Genomic DNA, 19,804 nt, shown 5'->3' on the forward strand with positions numbered 1-19,804 from the left:
AACATTTCCATTCCCTGAATGTACAGGCGGTCTGTGATGTCAACATGAGATTTTTGAACATTTTTGTGGGATTTCCAGGATCGTCTCACGACTCCTTCATCCTAAGCCAGTCATCGCTGTTTGACAAGTTCGAAACAGGAAACATGCCTGGTGGCTGGCTGTTAGGTATGTATTTTAATTGTTTTTATTTTATATTATTTTATTATTTTTTTTATTATTTTTTAGATTAACTACCATTTTTTTCCTTTTCTATATAGGTGATGCGGGTTATCCAAACAAATCGTGGCTCTTGACCCCATTGTCTAATCCTGTTGGTAGAGCAGAAAAACGTTACCAAGAGACACACATTGCATCGAGGCAAATAATTGAACGTGCCTTCGGTGTACTTAAAAGCCGGTTTCGATATTTAGACACTTCCGGCGGTGCTCTTTTGTACTCACTGGCGAAGGTTTGCGGCATGGTAAATGCATGTTGTATTTTACACAACATATGTGTCGCAAACCGTTTGCCGGTGACTCTTCGTCGCAGTGCTTTCCGACGCGGGAACCGTTCTTCTGCTGTACCGGTGGGTATGGATGAAGGAGATGATTCCCGGCGGACAGTGATACAAAACTTTTTTTCGGTTGCCTGTGAGTATACTTATAACATTTGTATTATTGTGTAAACTGACATTGTAATATTCTAAAAAAACTTCTTTATTTATGTATTTCAGAGTTTTACGTCCTGTTGATGTGCATTCCCAGGCCTGTTTTGTCCTGTTGACGAATCGTTACCCCCTGTTTTCTCCTGTTGTTGTTTTGCTGCAAATTTTGACCATTTTATCCAACTCTACCATGGGCGACCTACTTGTGATGTGGACCTGACCCTCCGCCATGTAGCAGACAACCCCGCTCAGGTGAGATGAATTGCCCAAAACTCCCTCTTGTAAAAAGTCACCCCGGCATGTCCAAAGTGCAGCCCTCCGGCATTTGCAAAACTGCACATCCAATCATTCCCTGATACACCAATGCTTGTCCGGGAATGTTTGGATGTGTAGTGATGCAAGTGCCGGAGGATTGCATTTGGGCCCACTGTAACCTGCTTGTGTCGTGTTGATTGTACCTCTTCTTTTCAGTACCAGGGTGACACTTTACCATTAGCTGGAACCTCATACTGTTCTCTTCCACAGGTATTGCGGTGTATCCTTCCCAAGTGGCGTGGATGTGAAGAGACACACAGTTCCCCTGATGTTCCATGGGCGACCTACTTGTGATGTGGACCTGACCCTCCGCCATGTAGCAGACAACCCCCCTCAGGTGAGATGTATTTCCCTAAACTCCCTCTTGTCCAAAATCACCCCGGCATGTCCAAAGTGCAGCCCTCCGGCTTTTGCAAAACTGCACATCCAATCATTCCCTGATACACCAATGCTTGTCCGGGAATGTTTGGATGTGTAGTGACGCAAGTGCCGGAGGATTGCATTTGGGCCCACTGTAACCTGCTTGTGTCGTGTTGATTGTACCTCTTCTTTTCAGTACCAGGGTGACACTTTACCATTAGCTGGAACCTCATACTGTTCTCTTCCACAGGTATTGTGGTGTATCCTTCCCAAGTGGCGTGGATGTGAAGAGACACACAGTTCCCCTGATGTTCCATGGGCGACCTACTTGTGATGTGGACCTGACCCTCCGCCATGTAGCAGACAACCCCCCTCAGGTGAGATGTATTTCCCTAAACTCCCTCTTGTCCAAAATCACCCCGGCATGTCCAAAGTGCAGCCCTCCGGCTTTTGCAAAACTGCACATCCAATCATTCCCTGATACACCAATGCTTGTCCGGGAATGTTTGGATGTGTAGTGACGCAAGTGCCGGAGGATTGCATTTGGGCCCACTGTAACCTGCTTGTGTCGTGTTGATTGTACCTCTTCTTTTCAGTACCAGGGTGACACTTTACCATTAGCTGGAACCTCATACTGTTCTCTTCCACAGGTATTGCGGTGTATCCTTCCCAAGTGGCGTGGATGTGAAGAGACACACAGTTCCCCTGATGTTCCATGGGCGACCTACTTGTGATGTGGACCTGACCCTCCGCCATGTAGCAGACAACCCCCCTCAGGTGAGATGTATTTCCCTAAACTCCCTCTTGTCCAAAATCACCCCGGCATGTCCAAAGTGCAGCCCTCCGGCTTTTGCAAAACTGCACATCCAATCATTCCCTGATACACCAATGCTTGTCCGGGAATGTTTGGATGTGTAGTGACGCAAGTGCCGGAGGATTGCATTTGGGCCCACTGTAACCTACTTGTGTCGTGTTGATTGTACCTCTTCTTTTCAGTACCAGGGTGACACTTTACCATTAGCTGGAACCTCATACTGTTCTCTTCCACAGGTATTGTGGTGTATCCTTCCCAAGTGGCGTGGATGTGAAGAGACACACAGTTCCCCTGATGTTCCATGGGCGACCTACTTGTGATGTGGACCTGACCCTCCGCCATGTAGCAGACAACCCCCCTCAGGTGAGATGTATTTCCCTAAACTCCCTCTTGTCCAAAATCACCCCGGCATGTCCAAAGTGCAGCCCTCCGGCTTTTGCAAAACTGCACATCCAATCATTCCCTGATACACCAATGCTTGTCCGGGAATGTTTGGATGTGTAGTGACGCAAGTGCCGGAGGATTGCATTTGGGCCCACTGTAACCTGCTTGTGTCGTGTTGATTGTACCTCTTCTTTTCAGTACCAGGGTGACACTTTACCATTAGCTGGAACCTCATACTGTTCTCTTCCACAGGTATTGCGGTGTATCCTTCCCAAGTGGCGTGGATGTGAAGAGACACACAGTTCCCCTGATGTTCCATGGGCGACCTACTTGTGATGTGGACCTGACCCTCCGCCATGTAGCAGACAACCCCCCTCAGGTGAGATGTATTTCCCTAAACTCCCTCTTGTCCAAAATCACCCCGGCATGTCCAAAGTGCAGCCCTCCGGCTTTTGCAAAACTGCACATCCAATCATTCCCTGATACACCAATGCTTGTCCGGGAATGTTTGGATGTGTAGTGACGCAAGTGCCGGAGGATTGCATTTGGGCCCACTGTAACCTGCTTGTGTCGTGTTGATTGTACCTCTTCTTTTCAGTACCAGGGTGACACTTTACCATTAGCTGGAACCTCATACTGTTCTCTTCCACAGGTATTGCGGTGTATCCTTCCTAAGTGACGTGGATGTGAAGAGACACACAGTTCCCCTGATGTTCCATGGGCGACCTACTTGTGATGTGGACCTGACCCTCCACCATGTAGCAGACAACCCCCCTCAGGTGAGATGTATTTCCCTAAACTCCTTCTTGTCCAAAATCACCCCGGCATGTCCAAAGTGCAGCCCTCCGGCTTTTGCAAAACTGCACATCCAATCATTCCCTGATACACCAATGCTTGTCCGGGAATGTTTGGATGTGTAGTGACGCAAGTGCCGGAGGATTGCATTTGGGCCCACTGTAACCTGCTTGTGTCGTGTTGATTGTACCTCTTCTTTTCAGTACCAGGGTGACACTTTACCATTAGCTGGAACCTCATACTGTTCTCTTCCACAGGTATTGCGGTGTATCCTTCCCAAGTGGCGTGGATGTGAAGAGACACACAGTTCCCCTGATGTTCCATGGGCGACCTACTTGTGATGTGGACCTGACCCTCCACCATGTAGCAGACAACCCCCCTCAGGTGAGATGTATTTCCCTAAACTCCCTCTTGTCCAAAATCACCCCGGCATGTCCAAAGTGCAGCCCTCCGGCTTTTGCAAAACTGCACATCCAATCATTCCCTGATACACCAATGCTTGTCCGGGAATGTTTGGATGTGTAGTGACGCAAGTGCCGGAGGATTGCATTTGGGCCCACTGTAACCTGCTTGTGTCGTGTTGATTGTACCTCTTCTTTTCAGTACCAGGGTGACACTTTACCATTAGCTGGAACCTCATACTGTTCTCTTCCACAGGTATTGCGGTGTATCCTTCCCAAGTGGCGTGGATGTGAAGAGACACACAGTTCCCCTGATGTTCCATGGGCGACCTACTTGTGTACAATTCAACTGCATATCAAATACCTTTAATAAAAACCACAGAAAACTTCTCTTTTTAAAAATTTATTGAAGAAAAATTGGATTTTATTTTTGAAATAAAAATGGAAAGTTAATTATAACAAAAAAAGTAGTTTGTTCTTCTTTACATTCTTTTCTTGTGTAGATAGATATCTGTGGGGAAAAGAAAAAAAGTATATTAAGTAAAGACACTAAAGTCATGTTCATTTCTTTCCCAAGAAAATTTGTGGAACCACACAGCCCAGCATGACCCATTGCAGGGCTGTGTGGTTCCACAAAGGCATGCAGTCCAAAGTGAAATAGTGGTGTCAGTGGTCAGCACTTTGACACGCTAACATTTGTGGAACCACACAGCCCGGCATGACCCATTGCTGGGCTGTGTGGGTCCACAAAGGCATGCAGTCCAAAGTGAAATAGTGGTGTCAGTGGTCAGCACTTTGACACGCTAACATTTGTGGAACCACACAGCCCAGCATGACCCATTGCTGGGCTGTGTGGTTCCACAAAGGCATGCAGTCCAAAGTGAAATAGTGGTGTCAGTGGTCAGCACTTTGACACGCTAACATTTGTGGAACCACACAGCCCAGCATGACCCGTTGCTGGGCTGTGTGGTTCCACAAAGGCATGCAGTCCAAAGTGAAATAGTGGTGTCAGTGGTCAGCACTTTGACACGCTAACATTTGTGGAACCACACAGCCCAGCATGACCCATTGCTGGGCTGTGTGGTTCCACAAAGGCATGCGGCCCAAAGTTTCTTGAATATATACATTGAAACATGTCTCTACTCACCTTGGTACGCACAACACGAACTTATGCCGTCCACTTCAATTTTCCACCCAATCCTATGAATAAGCCAAAAACACACTAGTGAATAGTAAATTCACACAACATTGAAAGCCTTTTGTACACCATTACAAAAAGGATTTTTTGGGTAAAAAAGTGGTATCAGAATAGCTCTTTGGCCCATCATACATGTAGCCACAAGGAGCTTTCATCCGTTACCACACGCGCCCGCATACATGCCCGCGCATGTATGCCTACACAAAGCTCCTTGGTAGTACCCGGTCACGGGTGGGGAAGCCCAACAAAAAAAAAACAATAGTAAGAAAAAAAAAAAAACTAATGGGAGGGGAAGAAAGGGATACATGAAAAACATATAAGTAAATAAAACAATACGACCGGGATTATGGTGGAAGTCTGTCCAGATCCTGGTGTTCCTCCTGAGGGTGGGGTGTCGATGTCCTGGGAGGCTGGGTAGTGTGTTGACTGGGCCTCTGTGCCCATGCGGCTGTAGATGTGGCGGCCGGTGGTGGAGGCATCTGGTGGGTGGGGTACATCCCTGAATATCCCTGGTACATCTGTGACTGTCTGTACTGGGATGGTAGTTGAGGAAGGGTACGAGGCGTCCTTGTGGCTTGTGACGGCGGAAATGGTGGATCACCAGCGTGTTGATGAGCTGGTTCTGGGAGCTTGTCATAGATCATCTGCAGTGTGGTTGCGATGAGCTGTTGGCTGGATGAGGATTGTCGATGGCTCTCCGACATGTTGGTATTGCTGTGTGCCAGACATGTTGTGTTCTCCACGAGCCGGCCCATGGATTCGGCCAGAATGTGAAGGACGTCCATAGTCTCCCTATGATCTTCCATTCTGACCTGTATGATTGTGGCCGTGCTGTCGGCAAGAGCCTTCTGCATTTCAAGCAGACTGTTTGACATCTTCTCCATTGTCCTCTCAATGTTGTCAAGTCTGCTTCCAACGACATTTGTGTACGTATCCTGGCGGGAAGTAATCTCCGATGCCAGGGTGTGAACCCTCTGAACAGTTGAGGGATTCTGCCCTTCCTGGACGTCTGCCACAACTTGCATTTGGGCAGCTGAAAAGAAAATTAGAAAATATTATACACATTCATCATACATTTGTTTGAAGGCTCACAATTCTATTTACTCACACAGGGATGTAGCAACTGCAGCCTGCTGCACTTCCACCTCGTCATCCTCTGACGACTCCTGTAGGAGGAGATCCGGCCTGTAGTAGGAACCAATTCCCGAAGCTAGTCCGCTGCTGGTCCGTGGCACCACTGTTTGCAAAATACATTTTTGTTTAAGTTAATAAACTATACAAAACTGCTGCACCCCCCCCCCACCCACACACCCCCAAAAATTAAATACAAACCTTCTCCATCCTGTGGTGCCGCTGCTCCAGGAGCTTCACTTGTCCTCGTATCTGAAGACTTTTCAAGGGTCTGGCTGGATACGTCTGCACGGCTGTCCTCAAACCCAAGAAAAGTCTCGTCTGTTAACCCTGTAGACTCAAACAGATCGGGTGATGGGTCCACAAGGGTTCTGTCTTGAGGCTCTTCAGTCACAGTCCCAGAGCTCCTGGAGATACGACGATCTGGTGATGGCCTGCGCGCAGGAGCTGTAGTTTGGCGCCCATCTTGTGGTGTGGTCGCCGACGGTGTATGGCGCACAGGTGAAGTTCTGTGCGCTGATGTCTGGCGCACAGGTGATAGTCTGCGCGCCGACGTCGTCTGGTGCACAGGTGACAAACTGTGCGATGACGATCTGTGGCGCACAGGTGAAGATCTGCGCGCTCCTGATGCTTGCTGCGCAGGTGTCGGCCCGCGCGCTGCTGTCGATGCCTGCTGCGCAGGTGTCGGTCCGCGCGCTGGCGATGTCCTGCGCGCAGGTGATGTCCTCTGGGCAGGCCTGTCTGAAAAAAAAAATAATCACATTAGCAAGTACAAAACAATTTTTTCGTTAATACAGCTCATCTGAATGTATTCTTACCATCAGGCCTCATTTTGGACTGCTTATCTCCCGCCTTCTTCCGTCTTCTGGGCGGTTCTTCCTCCTCGGGAAAGCCAGCAGGACGGCTAGAGTCCACACCTCCGCGAACTCCTTCGACCATGGCAGGGTTCATGCGCCTTCTAATAACATTCTCCCAGGGTAGCCACTTCTGTTTGAGAGCCGGGCCACCTCCCGTAGCTGTCTCATGTCGGCGCTGAATCCCCATCTTCTTTTTGGTCTGTCTGCGGCAATCACTGTACCGCTTCATGCAGTTTCTGGTGCTCCGGCGGTTTCCAGATACTGCAGTGACTTGGCTCGCGATGGAATCCCAGATGCTTCGCTTTGTCCTAGCTGCTGTGGTCTGTGCCCTTGGTCCATTCAGAACATCGTAGGACCTGTCGACGCCATCCACTAGAGCACAGTTTTCCGCCTCAGTGTATCTGGGTCCACGCGGCTTTTTTGGTCCTGCATCTTCACCAGAGGCTTCCTCCTCCGACTGCTCCTCTGGCTGGCTTCTTGCCTTTAGGGATTGAAAAAAAAAAAACATGCATTTAATAAGATCGGTATGTACCTGTGAGTGTCAGTATCCCTGGCAGTGCGCACATATACCTGTAGGTGTGCATGGCAGTGCGCAAACTAGGGTGGGTCAAGTTGGATGCTGTTTGTGTCTGCAGGTGTTGTCAGTACCTTTCTACTAGGCTTTTTCTTAGACTTCTCATGGGCCCTTGACGACCGCGGCTGGTCACTGCATGCCTGGTCGGTCGTATCCCCCTCCTGGGTCGGCTTCCACTCCTCGTTGCTATGCAGGGATAGATCCGAGTGGGTGGGGGAAGGGGGGGATTGGGGCTGCTTGTCCCTGGACATCTCTGTTTTAAAAAGACAAAAAATATATATATATATATATTTAAAAATGTAACACATTACATAATTAAATGCAATTACATCATGCTGCTGGGATCCCAGTTCTCAAGCAGGACCAAAGCACAAAACAAAAAAAACAAATAATTAAAAAAAAAACCCTGTACAAGCATCCCTGCACATACTGGAAATCAACCATGGCTGACACACAAAATGGCTGACACACACAAAATGGCTGACACACACAAAATGGCTGACACACACTAGCCAAAAAGCATCCCTGCACACTCAGGAGGTACACCAGAGCTAAAATAGGAGGGAAAACACATGTTTGGCATACAACCGACACCACATGTCGGCCGCATGGCCGACCAAACTTGCTCCAAATCAACCCAAACTAACCGAAAAGCATCCCTGCACACTCAGGAGGTACACCAGAGCTAAAATATGAGGGAAAACACATGTTTGGCATACAACCGACACCACATGTCGGCCGCATGGCGACCAAACTTGCTCCAAATCACCCCAAACTAACCGAAAAGCATCCCTGCACACTCAGGAGGTACACCAGAGCTAAAATAGGAGGGAAAACACATGTTTGGCATACAACCGACACCACATGGCGGCCGCATGGCCGACCAAACTTGCTCCAAATCAACCCAAACTAACCGAAAAGCATCCCTGCACACTCAGGAGGTACACCAGAGCTAAAATAGGAGGGAAAACACATGTTTGGCATACAACCGACACCACATGTCGGCCGCATGGCCGACCAAACTTGCTCCAAATCAACCCAAACTAACCGAAAAGCATCCCTGCACACTCAGGAGGTACACCAGAGCTAAAATAGGAGGGAAAACACATGTTTGGCATACAACCGACACCACATGTCGGCCGCATGGCCGACCAAACTTGCTCCAAATCACCCCAAACTAACCGAAAATCATCCCTGCACACTCAGGAGGTACACCAGAGCTAAAATAGGAGGGAAAACACATGTTTGGCATACAACCGACACCACATGTCGGCCGCATGGCCGACCAAACTTGCTCCAAATCAACCCAAACTAACCGAAAAGCATCCCTGCACACTCAGGAGGTACACCAGAGCTAAAATAGGAGGGAAAACACATGTTTGGCATACAACCGACATCACATGTCGGCCGCATGGCCGACCAAACTTGCTCCAAATCACCCCAAACTAACCGAAAAGCATCCCTGCACACTCAGGAGGTACACCAGAGCTAAAATATGAGGGAAAACACATGTTTGGCATACAACCGACACCACATGTCGGCCGCATGGCCGACCAAACTTGCTCCAAATCACCCCAAACTAACCGAAAAGCATCCCTGCACACTCAGGAGGTACACCAGAGCTAAAATATGAGGGAAAACACATGTTTGGCATACAACCGACACCACATGTCGGCCGCATGGCCGACCACACTTGCTCCAAATCACCCCAAACTAACCGAAAAGCATCCCTGCACACTCAGGAGGTACACCAGAGCTAAAATATGAGGGAAAACACATGTTTGGCATACAACCGACACCACATGTCGGCCGCATGGCCGACCAAACTTGCTCCAAATCACCCCAAACTAACCGAAAAGCATCCCTGCACACAAAAGGAGGTACACCAGAGCTAAAATAGGAGGGAAGAAACATGTTTGACAAACAAACACCACCACATGTCGACCGCATTGCTACCGACACACACTAAAATCAGCCCAAAATAGCCAAAAATCAATCCTGCACATGCTGGAGGTACACCAATGCAAAAGCAAGACCCAAAAAGTCATTTTAAGAAAAAAGAAAAAAAAAAACGTTAAAAACTACCCCAAAACACAAAAATCCACAAAAAAATGCAGCAAAACAAGCAGGAGCTATACACATACCCAAACACCCCATGTACACCTCATGGCAACCCCCACTACACAAACACATACATGCAACACCAGACCCACATGTGGTACTTAACTACAAATGTTGTAAAAGCTCCTAAAATGGCTCTCCTCCGGGGTAACAGGTATCCCCCTGTCTGTCCTGGAATAAAGCCTGCTGGGGTGTCCAAACGATACCACAGCAAACAACCAATTTGCTAGCTCTGCACCTCCTCACACCTCTCTGCAGGTTCACAAAATGGCTGCAGAGCACGCAGCAAACAAGCCCTAATAAAGGGCTGCTTTCGGCGGGAAGTCGAATTCGGGACGCCCACTACTCGCTGATTGGGCCGTTATCCGCCAAGGGGTGTGTCGAATCCGTTATGCATTGAATATGGTGAATTCATGGTCCCGGCGGCAGGGCTGAGGCTGTCGAGTGCAGGAGAATTTTTAAACGGTCGGAAAAAAGGCGCGATTCGCCCGGGATTGCATATACCCCAGTATATCTAAATATATTGTATCTATTTCTCTCTCTCTCTCTCTCTCTCTCTCTCTCTCTCTCTCTCTCTCTCTATATATATATATATATATCTATGTATGTGATCTGTAGCCAAACATATAACAGTAATGCTGTATGCATCTTTGTAATCACAATCCTAAATTACATTGAAGGGAAGCATAGATGTATATCATTAGCAACTGTGAAAACTCTTTATATTTCAGGCATTCAACCGAACTGAATGCTGTATTTAATAGTCTTCTTATTCAACATTCACCATCTATTGTAAAGCCCTCTGTGAGCAATACAGAACGGTATTAGGAAATTATGTGCAGAAAACTCCAAACACTATGCAGGCTCTTAAAATAGAAAATAGAAAATTATATGTGACCTACAAAATACAGAATCATTCCTCAGACATATTCATTTCACTATTATCATTTTATAAGCAAGACCAGAGGGCAACTTAGTGATTCTTGCTATATTACTAATTAATTATGAATTTAAATGTCAAATAGTAATTTTGCTCTTAATATATTAACCCGCTATATTGGCAGATTTCTGTAGCTAATTCAGTGCATATAGATGACTTGCTTTTCAAATCATCTTTAATAATGCTCTACTGAAAAGTACAGTAGGTTTGCCTAACTTAACTCATTGTGACAAATATTACAACTTCAGATACATGTATTAGTTCTGTCTGAAATTATATGTTGAAAACTGTTAAAACACACTATGGGGGTAATTCCAAGTTGATCGCAGCAGGATTTTTGTTAGCAATTGGGCAAAACCATGTGCACTGCAGGGGAGGCAGATATAACATGTGCAAAGAGAGTTAGATTTGGGTGTGGTGTGTTCAATCTGCAATCTAATTTGCAGTGTAAAAATAAAGCAGCCAGTATTTACCCTGCACAGAAATAAAATAACCCACCCAAATCTAACTCTCTCTGCACATGTTATATCTGCCTCCCCTGCAGTGCACATGGTTTTGCCCAATTGCTATCAAAAATCCTGCTGCGATCAACTTGGAATTACCCCCAATGTTGCTGCTTTTCGACAGGTTGTAAAAAACTGGCCTTTTTAGCAACATTTGCAACTATGGAAACACACCGTGGACTGTACTGTTTGCATCCATGGTTATAGATATCACTAAGGAAAACTATTTATTACCAGTTTATCTGTCAAGTACCAGCATAAAAGTAGTTTTCCACAGACGATTTAAGGCAGATATCAGATTTCAGGTATAAAGAAGTATTGCAATTTTCAGGATTTATAACAATAAATTGCAGTACCCAGTACAGTGGTTTAATTAGGCAGCATCATCATTCGATTAATCCACTGGCAAAAAGCACTATAGCATTTAGAGAAACATGTTGATTTTTTATTGTTTATTATAAATATTTTCTATTGATGTAGCTTAGGGGTCTATTTACTAAGCTTTGGAAAGGGAAAGAGAGAGATTAATTACCAACAAACCAGTTCCTAACTGTCATTTTTTTCAAACGCAAACTGTAACATGGCTGTCAGGAGCTGATTGGCTGGTGCTTTATTTCTCTCCCCTTTATTTCTTTCCAAGGCTTTGTAAATAGACCCACTAATTACTGAAACCTTTAGTGATTGTCTGCATTTACCAGTAAACTCAATGGCCTGATTATGATTCTATTGCCCTTCCCCGGTGTACAGCCATGCATCTGATTGTGCAAGGTCTGATACACCCACTTTGAGCATCTTTAGGCAGTCATTACCACTTGTGTCTTTACATGCAACCATCAGTCGCCGAGGCGGAACTACAATTAGTGCAGCATGTGTATTGCATGGAGTCCCCTGAGGAGTAAAGGACCCACTGCTGCCCAGACAAGAAATTAGTTATCCCCTGGCCATCCCCTACAGACCATTTTGAGCAATGTCGGATGAATGGCCCAGTGCAGAGAGTAGAATGGGCTCTACTGTCTGAGGGACCTGCCCCTTACCTTAGGGAGGCAGGGCTGTCCTTGTGTATGCCGGACTGATCGAGGAGTCCTGCCACCTTTCAGTGCTTATGATCACAGCAATAGTGTTGGAGATGTATTAAGGCTTAGAAAATAATAAAGTGGAGAGAGATTTTTCTGAAACACAGTCTGTAACATAGCAGTTAGGAGCTGATACTTTATCCATCTCCACTTTTTCACTTCCTAAGGTTTAGTAAATCTCCCCCACTGCCTCTAATTAACAGACAGCTGTACATTTTTTCTGATTCACTGCTGTCATTGAATTAAAGGCAGCCACAACCGGCGTAACTGGCATTGTCACAGTCTACCTGACTGAGTGCCAAACCGAGGAAAGCACAAGGGACAGGGGCCCCTGTCACAAACGGAGCAGAGGCCCACCTCTGTCCTCCACAGTGCACAGCACATTGTGCTTGTACCCCTGTCACCAATTGTCTCTCTCTGTCACCCTCTATCTCCCCTTGCCTTCCGTTGTCACCCTTTGCCTCTCTGTTTCAACCTCTGCCTCCCCCTGCCTTACGTTGTTACCCTCTACCTCTCTCTGTCACCCACTGCTGTGTGGAATATTGTTAACTTGGGTAGGGGTAAAGGAAAGGGGCCTAAATTATATTTTTGCACCTTGGCCACCACTCACAAGTTCCGCCACTGATCAGTCGCACCAACAAACCTTCAACTAGCCACATGACAATGGCCTCCAATGTGAACAGTTATGCATCTGAGTTTGAAGCCGCCTCAGTGTTACGCCTGTGACACTCCCATAACCTGGCCGTAAGACGGACCATCTCCATGTGTCCACACAGACACCTCCTAGTCTCCGCCCAGAAATGGGCAATACATTTTCAATTAATTTATGATGCCGCATGTCTCAATCACAACTGCGACTTTCTGCATAAGGACTCTAGCATAGATGTATGCACAGTAGAAAAGAATTGCTCAACTGCATCCAACATTGACATTGCATCTGACTCAGAATCAGGCCCATTTTTTGCAGCAAAGGACCCCATTAAAAAAAACAGCTAACCATTTCAACACCGGTACTGATTCCATATCTCTGGATACTGACGTCACTACTGGTGGGAGCCCTGACACTTCCTCTGACTACCTTTGAGAATGAGGCTTTCTGTCTGCCTCCATTAACCTCAGGTCATGCATCCTTGTCCTCACTAACAGTATCACCTAAAGTTGAGAGGTCACTGCCTCCCTAAAGATCAGTACATACATCTACTAAACTGCTCTCTGATCTATTGACATTTAAATGATCAGATGGATCGCAGAGTGTGTCATCCAAATTAGTACAGAAAATAAGGAGATGATGTAAACAGGCTCTCAGTTAATTGCACCTTAAAGAACTAGGAAACATAAATATAAAATATGTTGATTTAAATCCCCTTTTCCTAATTCAGTGTGTTTTAATGCTATCTGGTTTGAGAGCTGCATACCTAAGTGGTGATATAATTTGATGCCTACTAAATACCATCTTTAATAAAAAGTAAGATGCCATGTTCAGAGAATTAGAGGAATTTGCACTTAATATACAATCTATCTATCTATCTATCTATCTATCTATCTATCTATCTATCTATCTATCTATCTATCTATCTATCTATCTATATCTATATTTCCGGTTATTGGGAATCATTCCGAGTTGATCGCTAGCTGCCGTTGTTCGCAACGCAGCGGTCAGGCTAAAAATCGGCATTTCTGCGCATGCGTATGCACCGCAATGCACAGGCGCGTCATACGGGTACAATGAGCATCGTGGATTTGCGCAGAGTCTAACGAAGATTCCAGTCGCACGGCCGAACGCAGGAAGATTGACATGAAGTGGGCGTTTCTGGGTGTCAACTGACCGTTTTCAGGGAGTGCTTAGAAAAACGCAGGCATGCCTGGAAAATGCAGGCGTGGCTGGATGAACGCTGGGCGGGTGTGTGACGTCAAAAGCCGTCCCTCCATCGTTAGAATCAACACACACGAAGAGTAACTACAGGGCTGGTCTTGTTTTGCACAAAAAGATTTTGCAGGCGCTCTGCTGCACAAGCGTTCGCACTTCTGCAAAGCGAAAATACACTCCCCGGTGGGCGGCGACAATGCGTTTGCACGGCTGCTAAAAACTGCTAGCGAGCGATCAACTCGGAATGACCCCCATTGTGTTTAGGTGTTTGAAAAGTCATTGAGCACTGATAGAATTTTTTTTGCACATGAATTATGCATCATCCAATAAGCATTTAGGGATATTTTATACAGTTAATACAGAACTAGGTGCTTCATCGCGCCCTACGGGCGCTCTTCACACCGTCGCAAGGGGCTACGCCCCCTTAACCCTTGCATGCCTTTCTGGGGTTTAATATTTGTATTATATGGAGTATTACCTGCATTCCTTTGTTAGTGGTTAAATATTGCACAATGAAAGGGCGTGCGATGGTGAAGGAGGCGCAGCCCCTTGCGACGGCGTGAACAACACCTGCAGGGCACGATGTACAGAATGTAGCGGGTGCGGGGGGGACTGCGGATGGTGTCTGTAGATGCTGCGGGTGGAGGGGAGGCAGAAGTGGGGGTGGGGCCCGGATGGGGAAGGTTCGGGAGGTGCTGCGCGTGGGGGAGGGGCAGAGGAGTGGGGGATGCAGATGGGGGAGGGGTCCGGAGGCACTGAAGGTGGGGGAGGGGCAGGGGTGCCACGGGTGGGAGAGGGGCAGGTGTGGGGATGTTGTGGATGGATGAAGGGTTCCGGAGGTGCTGTGGGATGGGAAGGGACGGGAGTGCCGGGGGTGGGGTAGGGGACCGCAGGCACCATGGGTAGGGTAGGGGCAGGTACGGGTGTTGCGGCGGATGGGAAAGGAGGTCCGGAGGTGCTGCAGGTGGTGGAGGGGCAGGTGCGGGGGTGCCATTGGTGGGGGAGGGGTGGGTGAGGGGGGGACCGCTGATGGAGGAGGGTGTCTGCAGATGCTGCGGGTGGAGGGGGGCAGGTGTGGGGGGAGACATATAAGGGGGGTGAATGGTGGAAGGGGCCTGGAGGTGCTGTGGGTGGTGAAGGGGTGGAGGAGTGGGAGCCACGGGTGGTGTAGGGGGTCTGGAGGCACAGCATGTGGGGGAGGGGTGGAGTGCCGCATGTGGTGGAGGGGAAGGTGCGGAGGTGTGGTGCATTGGGGAGAGGTCTGGAGGCGCTGCGGGTACTGTATATGCCATAAAAGGTAGTTGGAGGGTATGCAGTAACAGGGCCAGGACAGGGGTGACAGGGTCAGTACAGGGTTGACGGTGCCAGGACAGGAGTGACAGGGTCAGAACAGGGGTGACGGTGCCAGGACAGGGGTGACGGGGCCAGGACAGGGGTGACAGGGCCAGGACAGAAATGATAGGGACAGGATAACGGTGACAGGGCCAGGATAAGGGTGAAAGGGCCAGGATAAGGGTGGCAGGGCAAGGCCAGGGGTGACAGGGACATGACAGAACACAGGGCACGGGAGAGATTGGTATTAGGGACAAAACAGTGGTGACAGACAGATGTGTCTTACCGGAGTCACTGCTGCTGGCTGCTGCTGTTCCACTCCAACCTGTTGGGATCTGCTGCTGCTGGAGACTTGGCATGGCTGACTCTCTCAGGCTGGATTCCTGCTTCCTCTGCCCGTCCGCATCCCTCCCCCCCTCCTCAGTCACACAACGCAGACCTCGCGCAGCTGCCGGGCACTGTGGTAAGGTGAGACTGGAAATGACTGGTTAGCCCCCAGGAGATGCTGCGGCTGGAGGGAGGAGGGGGTCATAGCATGCACGTGGCGCGGACCTCACGGCTTCCGGGCACTGTGGTAAGGGGAGACTGGGAGTGACTGGTTAGCTCCCAGGAGGTGCTGCGGCTGGAGGGAGGAGTGGGTCAGAGCCTGCAAGCAGCTCGGATTTCTGTAGCGCTACCCGCCAGCTAAAGTGTGTGAAGGAGCTGGGCGCACCTCACTGCGGGTGGCAGTGCTGCAGCTAGCGGTGGGGTTGCTGGGGCTGGAGATAACAGAGGCAGTACGGAACCTGCACAGCGGCTGGTGACCCACAAAACTGCAGCTAAGAAGCGTGGAGTGTGCCAGAAAGTGACGCTCCTCCGCACCAGAGAGACTCTGCTGAGTATGCCGATGTGGGGGGTCAAGCACACAGTGAGCCGGTGCCCGTCTGTCTGTATGACATACCCCTCACACACCCCCATACCTCCCAAATGTCCCGATTTTCGCGGGACAGTCCCATTTTTGGGGGTCTGTCCCGCTGTCCCACCCGCGGGTCGCAGTGTCCCGCGGTGGGGGGGGGGGCAGTTGGAAAGCTCCTGTACTCGCTGTTCTGCTTAGCAGAGTAGCGGTGAATAGTGGAGACAGAGGGAGAGGGGGCATCAGGGGGTACGGATTAATGGGGGGGTTCCAGCAGCAGAGCCGGAATAAGGTGGGGGGGGGGGGGCAGGGGATACGTACCGTTGGCCCCACAGTTTTAGGGGGCCCCCCGGCTGGAGTAGCTCTGTTCCAGCTCAGAAGCTCCCCCCCCCCATCCTGCCAGCAACAGCGGCAGCATTTGTGCTACAGTCAGCACACGCTGCTGCATATTGGCAGGTCTGTGGTGTTGCAGGGAGGCAGCAGCCTCCCTGCTTTCTTCTCCCTGTGCGGGTGTGTAAGGGGGAGCGACCACCTCCTCTGGATTTAGCCCTAGCTGAGGGGCCAAAATCCCATCAAAAAAATAAAAATAAAAAGCGAAATTTGCATAAGGGGGCGTGGCCACGTGGGGCGATTAGGCCACGCCCCTAACCCACAGCAGGCACAGCCATGAGATAGGGCTCCCCTGTCACAAGTGCCCTGGGCCCCCCGGACTCATAATCAGCCCCTGGGAGCATGCCAGCAGCTCACAGAGCGCTGGGCATGCTCCCTCACTGACGAAAACGGGGACCCTCCCGTGAAGCCACGCCCCCTTTTCGCTGAGTGTGTTTCCCTCCTTCTGCCTGGATAAAGCTCCTGCAGAAAGCTGGGAGGTCTGCACCCCTGCCTGTGCCATGCCCAATGCCCATGCTATCTGCTTCTGCTCCTAGTCTCCTGTAGATTTGGCCAGATCTCTATGACTCATTTGACTAACTCCGCCCAGTGTTGTAACTCCGCCCAGCGTTAGCAAATGAATCACAAGGTCACAGAATAGGGCTATTATATAGGAGATATGATACAGAAAGTGTCATTTAAAAAATACAGCATAATTTAGCTCCAAGGACCAGTGACAGTATATAGTACTTTGAAGTGACATTTTCTTTTGCATACTGTATGTCCCATCATGAAAGCAATGCTGCAAATCATCATGTACTTCTACAAGTGTAACGGGACATGCAACTGTGCAACCACATGACAGAAAAAATAGGAGCACGCATTTTCAGGAAACACACTGTATGCTCCGTACATTTGCGCTCTCACTGATTTGTAAATGACCCTCAGCGAGTGAATCTAAACATGATTTAGTAGTAAAGGATTGTGGAAATTGTGTTATATATATTTCTATGAATTAAGTCCTAATTGTTTTTGACATTGGCTGTACTGTGCTACCGTACTGAAACCTCCTATTTTCCATAGTGTGAGAGACAGCCACGCACTGGCTTATCTCCTTTATTTAGGAGCTTACCTTGATCTACAGCTTATCTCTGATGTCACAAGATATAAACACAAGGATGTCAATTAAGCAAAGCTCATAGCAGGATAGGCCCATCTGTTTATCTGTTTATTAAAGAACAAATGTTTTGTTGCATCTGAAGGTTACTGTATAGTAAGGGCATATTAATTCCTATAATCCTAGAGAAAGTTATCATGAACCAGAATCAACTCTTTATGAAACACGCAGTAAACATAGTAATCTAAATCAGTAGTTCTCAACCTCGGTCCTCAAGTACCCCCAACAGTTCATGTTTTCCAGGTCTCCTCACAGGATTGCAAATTAAATAATTTGCTCCACCTGTGGGTCTTTTATAATGTGTCAGTGAGTAATGAATACACCGGTACAACTGCTAGGTGACCTGGAAAACAAGAACTGTTGGCGGTACTTGAGGACCGATGTTGAGAACCACTGATCTAAATGAATAAACCCTACTTCTAGATACAAACAAATAGAAACAATCGCGAACAGTCGCTAAAGCTGCTTAGACTTGACATCACTCAGAAAAGTTGCACTGTACTTCACAACAGACAAGAGGTACACAAGGAAAGATTGGATACAAAGTAAGTCACAAGCGCTAAAAAATAAATGTGAAAATACTTCCCCCTTTCATAGACGGAAGTATGGTAAACGTATCTCCTTTGTAGTTAATAATATATTCAGTCAGATTCACCAAGGCTCGATGGATACATAGAAAACATAAAATGATACAAAGCACATCATAGTGTAGTATGTCCGTAGTATAAAACAATACACATAAGTCCCACAACTGTCTCTTTTCAGTGTATCCAACTGGTGATGGTATGATAGTTTTGTTGTGGTATAAGTGAATAATATCTTGAGTTGCGTACCGTACTCACTCAATCAAAGTGAGGATTACACACATAAGGGTATCTTTATGTGGGTCCCGCCTCTGGGTTGAAGTTATTCCATATGTTCCTAAAGGATTCCTAAATGAATGTAAATGTATTAAGGTGTATACATGAAAAGTGTGTACCAGACTCACACTTTTCAATGTAGATATACTGTATGCACATAATGGTATCTTTTAAAATTCCATGTGGGAGTGACATCAGGTGTTATCAGACCAAATAAGGATAAGTGTACCCCACTCACAGTAAAATAGACTCGGATGAATTCGACTTGTCGAAAAGCACGTGGATCGGCGGAATAGCTGCCGATCCACGTGCTTGTGTTGAAGATGTCGGACTGAGATGCGGACCCAGAGGAGGAGAGAGGGGAGAGCTGCCGGGAGGCGGGGGACTGCCGCGGGCAGCCAGAGGAGATCAGCGCTACAGTAGCGCTGCAGCAGGATGTCACACAGCCGCGCCGCTCATGGCAGCGTCCACTCGGCTCCAGCAAGCTTTCAGTCTGTAGGCCAGGGGTGTGGAACCTTTGGCCCTCCAGCTGTTGTTGAACTACAAATACCAGCATTATTTGCAACAGTTTTGCTATTTGGCCATGCTAAAACTGTTGCAGGGCATGGTGGGATGTGTAGTTGAGCAACAGCTGGAAGGCCAAAGTTTCCCCATCCCTGCTGTAGGCTAATAACAGTAGCCTTTAATGTCACAAAGAATATCAGTTTTCCTCATGCACTGCCTTTCCCCTCTGTGAAACCCTTGTTGATCTGCCCCCCATGCAAGCTCTCACAAGCAGGGCACTCTTACCCCCAAGTGGTCTTCCATTCTTCACTTACACCATGAACTTCCCTTCCCTCCCTTGCCAAAATGATACTGCACCTCCTATTTCAATCAAGACTGTGCTGGGTTTGATGACTGTGTTTGCAATAATATTTATATGGTTTTTATTTTCTTATGCCCTGCATTGTTTATGAACTGCAAGTTTTTATTAACTTTATATTTTATCATGTTTGCAAAAAATTGTATCAGTACATTGTGCCGCGGACAAGTTGTAGTGCCTACTAAAGCATAATAATAATAATAATAATAATAATAATAATAATAATAGAATCCTGAACATAAATTAAATATTCAATGCTAGTTTCGTGGCCTCCAAGGGTGCAGCTGGAGAAACAACAGAACTACAGTCAGCCTATGTAACAGAGGCTGGCAGTAA

General features: G+C 47.8%; 1 long non-coding RNA gene across 1 annotated transcript; it reads left to right on the forward strand.

The window, feature by feature from the left end:
- Window positions 1–1,168: 1,168 nt before the first annotated feature.
- On the forward strand, window positions 1,169–3,319 carry LOC134947738 (uncharacterized). Its single transcript, XR_010182736.1, has 6 exons — window positions 1,169–1,295; window positions 1,569–1,695; window positions 1,969–2,095; window positions 2,369–2,495; window positions 2,769–2,895; window positions 3,169–3,319. It is a non-coding gene; the product is annotated as an uncharacterized LOC134947738 (long non-coding RNA).
- Window positions 3,320–19,804: the final 16,485 nt, after the last annotated feature.

The sequence above is a fragment of the Pseudophryne corroboree genome, chromosome 8, assembly GCF_028390025.1.
Source record: "Pseudophryne corroboree isolate aPseCor3 chromosome 8, aPseCor3.hap2, whole genome shotgun sequence".
NCBI classification, from domain to species: Eukaryota; Metazoa; Chordata; class Amphibia; order Anura; family Myobatrachidae; genus Pseudophryne; species Pseudophryne corroboree.